This window comes from Cupressus sempervirens, chromosome 2 (assembly GCF_028749045.1).
Source record: "Cupressus sempervirens isolate cs-2001-9-10 chromosome 2, ASM2874904v1, whole genome shotgun sequence".
Lineage (NCBI taxonomy): Eukaryota > Viridiplantae > Streptophyta > Pinopsida > Cupressales > Cupressaceae > Cupressus > Cupressus sempervirens.
This window is the reverse complement of record NC_143119.1, coordinates 96,212,736-96,219,668: the sequence shown is the minus strand read 5'-3', so window position 1 is coordinate 96,219,668 and position 6,933 is coordinate 96,212,736.

Sequence of the window (6,933 nt, the reverse complement as noted above, 5' to 3'; positions counted from 1 at the left end):
GGATTTTTGATTTGTCTTTGTCAATCGTCTGCCCTGATGCCTCAGTATATTTATTCAACATAATTTTAAGAGCTAAAGCTTCCTTTACTAAGATTTCCCTATATAACATGTTGTCATCTACAAAATGCTGATAAGTAGTAGAATTTTGATCACTACTTATCATAATCCCTTTAATTTCCCCTAGGGATCTAACCTGACAGATTGATCTTCCTAATGCACATGCCATTAGAATAAAGAGGAATAAAAATATTGGGTCCCCTTATCTAAGACCCAAGAAATACTAAAAAAACCTAGTTGGGTGCTATTTCCTGTTAGAAATGTTTAGAATAATTGAGAGGAGGTGGGGGGGAATTAGTTTCTCAAGGGCCTTAAGTACTGTTTGAAAAAATAAACAATAAAACTTTATTGTTATGCTTATCCTACTGTTGCTCGATCTCTACTGTTACTCAGTCTCTATTGTAAAAAAAATTTACTATTCCAAATATAACACGCTTTGCTGAATATAAAATGTAGAACATATAAAACATTCAACACAAATTTAAAACTAGGATTTTTTATGTGGAAACCCACTTTGGGAAAAACCACAAGCAACATGTCACCAATTTTCACTCTTTTGAAGTAAGCTCTGTTAGGATCCAACCCTGTTAAAGGTTACAATGGACACTGTTAAATAGGACTTGGTTAGAGAATTTAATCATCATGTTAGGAGTGGCCTTCTTAGAGGACTTTGATCATTCCATTTAGAATGTCATCTTGTGAAAGGATTTACACATACTGTTAACTCTTCCAAAATGATTGTTAAGTCAACCTCTATTAAAAGGATTTAAATACAAACTATTTACAATGATTAGAAACAAAATAGTAGGTTTTCAATATGTGTGATTATAATTCACTTTTGAAGTTCAAATCGCTGTTTGGTTTAGGTACTAATTCACTATTAAGCTCTCCACTGTCATCTCTATTCTTTATTCACTCATAAACCCTTCAAGCAATTGATCTTCCCTCTTCAACAACACTTAAGTCTTCTTGCTTAGATTTCACTTATCACTATCAACAACATCTCTACAAGCTTTCTTCTTTAGCTTTACATTCACTCACATGCTTGTGTGTTTCTAATTCACCTTTGTCTATATGTGCCTCTTGCATATACTTATAGTCCTTGATTATTTTTTTGACTCTACACCTCTATAATAGGCAATTCTTGCTTTACCATAGTTACCATAGATCTTAAGTTTACGATAAGGTTCAACACAATTCACTGTATCTATCTATTTTCTTAATCTTCTTCTAGAAACTTATCTAGAATCTGTCTATTAGGTCTTTATCTAATCCTCACCTTGAATTTAATGATCCAACTCATCAATATTATCTTCAACATGATTTATATCTCTTGAGAAATCAACTAAGTTGATAGGAATCATGATTTCCTCAAATTCATCTTCAATAGTATTTCTTGGCAATCACTAAGTTTTGACACTTGGTCATCACTTAATATTCAGACACTATAAAAATTCTTGGCTCAACATCAACTAACTTTCTTGGTTGATACTAATGCTCGGTCAACATTAGATTTTCTTGACACTAACTATGGCTTGGTTGACACTAGCATCACTTGACATTCCTTTTCTTTTTAGTCTAGTGCTCAACTTGGCTTAACTTTCTTGACATAAACAATCACTTTGCTTTATCAAAGTCTATCTAATCAAATCTCCATCGTAGCTTCCTTTTCATAACTCAACCTTTCCTCTAGGTGCTATTGTTATGAGCAATTTCTCAAATCCTCTTCATCAATCAAATAGATATGACATTTAGATTAGGTAGCAATATGTCCCATCAATAGATTTGACATCAATGACAAAACAATAATTGTTCCAATTGTAAGTTTTCAGCAATCTCCATCCTTGGCATTGATGGAAACATCTCTATATTCCAACAATCTCTACATCTCAATAGTAGCTATCTTGGTTACCATACAATCTAAAAAGAATTTTCTCCCTCTGAGATAATAGTTTCTTTTTTGTATTCATATTCTCCCCCCACTCTCTCTCACTTATGTATCCCTCTTAGACTTTACTATTTATCTCTCCCATTGTCTATCTCTCCCTCTTTGACAACAATGCTAAAGACACTAAGCTGTCTCAGCTTCAATCTCTTCATACATATGATTTATGCATATTTTGCATGTTTGGCTGATTTCTATCATCTATCTATGAATAATTAGTTATGTTGCACTTGACTATCTACCTTAAGCATGTCCCTAAGTAGAACTGTATTGCATCAATGTGTAAGATATTTTGATTAGCACATTTGATGCAATGCACCTTGCCTCCTCAAGTAGCTTTGATTAGGGTATTCACCTGCAATTTACCTCTAAGACATTCATGAGCATCTTTAGGTAAGAATTTTGTGAATATGTTAGTAATCTATTCTTTGGTATTCACATATTTTAGCTTCACTTCTTTATCTTGTACTAGTTCCTCAAGTAATGATACTTGATAGCAATGTGCTTTGTCTTAGTGTGCATTACTAGGTTATTTGAATTGTTAATATAACTTGTGTTATGACAATAGATAACCACTTGATCTATAATCTCTTCTTTCATACCTTTTAGTAATTTCTTGATCCACATAATGTTTGAATAGTTCATTGCATCTGTCACATACTTGGCTTCAGCTATTGATTGGAAAATATTATTCTATTTCTTGCTTGTCCATGACATTGATCTCTTTCCTAGAAAGAATGTATCTATACTAGTACTTTTTCTGTCATCAATATTTCTTGCCCAATCTGAGTCAATGAATACCTTTAGTTCAAATTTATCACTTCTCTTGTAATACAATCCATAGTCTTCTATACCTTTTAGATATCTCAATATCATTTTTACAGCCATCATGTGATTCTCTTTAAGATTTGCTGAAAATATAGCAACTATCCCAACTGCTAAAGTAATATCTAGTCTATTATGAACAACATATTATAATTTTCCAATCATGAATTTGTATAAGGTCTAGTTCACATCATCAGATTCATCATTCTTAGATAGCTTATGTGTTCTTGATATAGGTGTTGTGACTGACCTTGAATCTTCCATTCCAAAATTATTTAGTATCTCCATGATGTATTTGGATTGTGTAATAAAAATACCAAACTTCATTTGACATACTTGTAATCCAACAAAGAACTTGATCTCACCAAACATAGACATTTCAAATTTCTTATTCATTTCATCAACAAATAATTTTCATAATGCTTCTTTTCCTCCAAATATAATGTCATCAACAAATATTTCAAATAATAGTACTTCATTGTTCTTACCACTCTTCAAATATAGATTACTATTATCATTTGCCCTTTCAAAACCAATCTTCACAAAATAATTATGCAATCTTTCATACCATGCTCTTGGAGCTTGTTTCAATCCATAGAATGCTTTGTTTAGTTTACATACCATGTTCTTCTTGTTGGATCTACAAATCCTTCAAGTTGATCAATATATACTTCTTCCTCCAGTATACCATTTAAAAATGTAGATTTGACATCCATTTGATATACCTTGAAATTCTTATAAGCTGATTATGCAAGTAGAGTTCTAACTCCTTCAACTCTTGCTATAGTAGCAAAATTTTATCCATAATCAACTCCTTCATCTTGAACATAACCCTTGCATACCATTCTTGCCTTGTTTCTTGTTACTTCACCATTCTCATTGAGTTTATTTATGAAAACCCACTTTGTCCCAATGACATTTTGATCTTTAGGTCTTGGAACCAAAGTCCAAGTATTTTTCTTCTTAATCTGTATAATTTCCTCATTCATTGCTTGAATCCAATCTTAATTCTCCAAAGCATCTTTCACTATTTTGGGCTCAAATTCATAGAGTAAGCATATGTCATCTTTGAGTTTGTTTCTTGTCATAACACTTGATTTGACATCACCAATGATTTGATTAGGTTTGTGATGTCTTCCCACATATTTTGCTAGCATAGGTAGTTTCCTTTGTTGTTCTTCTATAGGTTCATCTTGAAAATTAATCTCAAGCTCATTTTCTCTTCCTTATTTAGGTTCTAATTTGACTTCTGCATGCTCAACATTTGCAATCTATTGGTTGACATTTCATGTCTATGAATTGACACCTTCAGTTTGTTACTTGGCACCCACTCTCTACTACTCAACAATTTGTTGCTTTGCAACATTTCCTATCTGTTAAGAGATTTTAGGTTAGTTTTCTTGTTCATTAGGAGTGCTTGGAGCATCATCATCCACATAGATGAATGTACTATAGTCTTTAGGTTGTTCTTTGCATGCAGTGTCACTTATTTCTTTCTTGACTTGTACTTTATTCAGGGTGTAAATAAAAATACTAACAAATTCTCTCCAATATTTCTTTGATACACTCTTCTCCATCATTAATGTCCTTACACAGTCCATTACTAATATGTTCCTTCTTCCAACTATTCTATTCTGAAGAGGGGTCCTTGGTGCTGACATCTGTCTTTTAATTCCTTTGTCATTTCAAAATGTATGGAACTCACTGGAAATGAATTCACCACCTTTGTTAAATCTCAAGTACTTCAGACTCTTCCCTATTTCTTTTTCAACTCTAGCTAAATACCACTTGAATAACTGAAAATCATCAGATTTATCTTTAAGAAACATTATAGTCATCACCCTAGAGTAATCATCAATAAATAGAATGAAATACTTATCTCCACAGTAATTTTGATCATTAATGGGTCCACATAGGTTAGTATGAACTAATTCCAAAATATCATTAGAAGTATATGTTTTTCTCTCAAAACTAGACTTGGTCATTTTTCCTAGTTGACACTATTTACTCATAGCATTGTCAGGCTTCTTTAGTTTAGGTAATCCTCTTACTTTATTCATCTTACTGATATTCACTAAATTGTCAAAATTTACATGACATAATCTTTTGTGCCATAACCAAACATCTTGTTGTTCAAACAAACATGTCTCATTTGATAAATCTAGATAGAACAAGTTGCCTCTTATCTGTTCACAACTTCCAACTTGCTTACCATCAACATCATGTATCTTGGCCTTCCTATTGTGAAATTCAACTCTGCAACCTAATTTTTTCAGCTATGAAACACTCTACAAATTATAGTTAAGTCCTTCAACCTAGTAAAAATTGTCACATGTTATCTTATCAGTCAGTTGAATAGTCCCTTTACCTCTAGAACACATGGAATATCATTACCAAATTTTACACATCCACCTTTGTATGGACCAATATCTTCAAATTTCTCTTTATTACCAGTCATATGATTTGAACATCCACTGTCAATTATCCATTTGTCACTTTGGTTTACACATGAAATCAATGCAATTTTCTCACCTTCATCAGAGTCTTCTTTCATAGCAACATAGGCTACTTCATCATCACTACTTTCAAATTCATTATCAGTTTCTCCTTTAACAAATAACAAGATTTCTTACCTTTGTCATCCTTGTTTCTCTTGAAGTCTTGGTAATCTCTTATTCCTTTGTACTTACTTTCCTTCCTTCCATCCTTATCCTCTTTGTCAGGACACTTAGTAGTAATATGATCTACTTTGTTACATGAAAAATAGATAATAGGTAGTTTACCTTTGTATTTACCTTTTCCTCTTCCAAATCATTTTGCAATAAGGGCTTCAAGTTCATTAATCTCATAATCAAAACTATCACTATCACTCTTCCTATGATTTCCATTCTTTTTGCTAAGAATCAATTGTGGCTTAAATGTAGATTAAATAGTAACAAGTCTATAGTTATAAAAGTTAGACATTTCAAAAGTAGCAAGTCTACCAATTACACCTTCCAAGGTCAAAGTGTTACCTGGTGTGCATCTCAGTTCTTGAATTCTAGATACTCTAATGGCATAAAAAAGAGTAGAGTCCTCAATACCTTATCAAAATTTCATCTTTGATTTTTCCATTTGGACGACAAATAGCATTAACAACTTCTTTAACTCTTGTGCAATATTGAACTATATTCTCACCTTCCATCATTATCATGTCATCAAATTTACCTCTCAGGATTTTTGATTTAGCTCTCAAGTGTTGGAAATATTCAAGATATGATAGGTTACTGAGAGGGGAGGGGTGAATTAGTAACCTTAAAACTTTTTATTAATTTACCACACATCCATCTATACTACTGCATGCATAAATTTTGAAACATAAAACAATCATTACACAAGTGAACACAATATTTGGTGACCTAGAAACTTTCCAAATAGAAAGTAAAACTGGGGGGGGAGGGGGCGATGATACCCACAGAACTTCAATACTGCAGTATAAAGTTGGATGGTTAAAGCTTACATTGACCACTTCTGGTGATCTGCCTTGTTAGGAGCACAAAGGACTGCTAGGTCCACCTTGTTAGAGGATTTGCAAACATATAATGAAGTATGCACTTTGTTAGGATATTTGTGCAAAGACTGTTAGGTCTACCTTGTTAGAGGATTTGAAAAATCTGATTCACTTGTTAGGATGAAGCAGTGGACTTGTTTACAACTGATTATTGATAAGATCCCTTATGCACTAATCACCTCATGTGATGGATATAACTTTTTAGTCTCTGTCTTGACCTTGCTGTGTACCTTGAATTGCTGTTGATGATCTTTCGCATATACTTCACATTACTTTGCAATTCATTCTCATTCCATGCATCATACATACATTCACCTTTTTTGATATCTTACAATACATCTTACATATATATCTTTCAAACTTACAAAATTACAAGGTCAGCCAAAATACAAGTAAAAAAATACATTACAGAGTCGGCCCAATAGTAAATAACTTTGGTTCACTGAACTGACTCGGTGACCTTCTGATACTTGGCATCCACTGCATTACTCGACATCATCATGCACTCAGTAGAAGTGAAGGCTTGGTCCATACTAATCACTAGATCTAGTTCTGA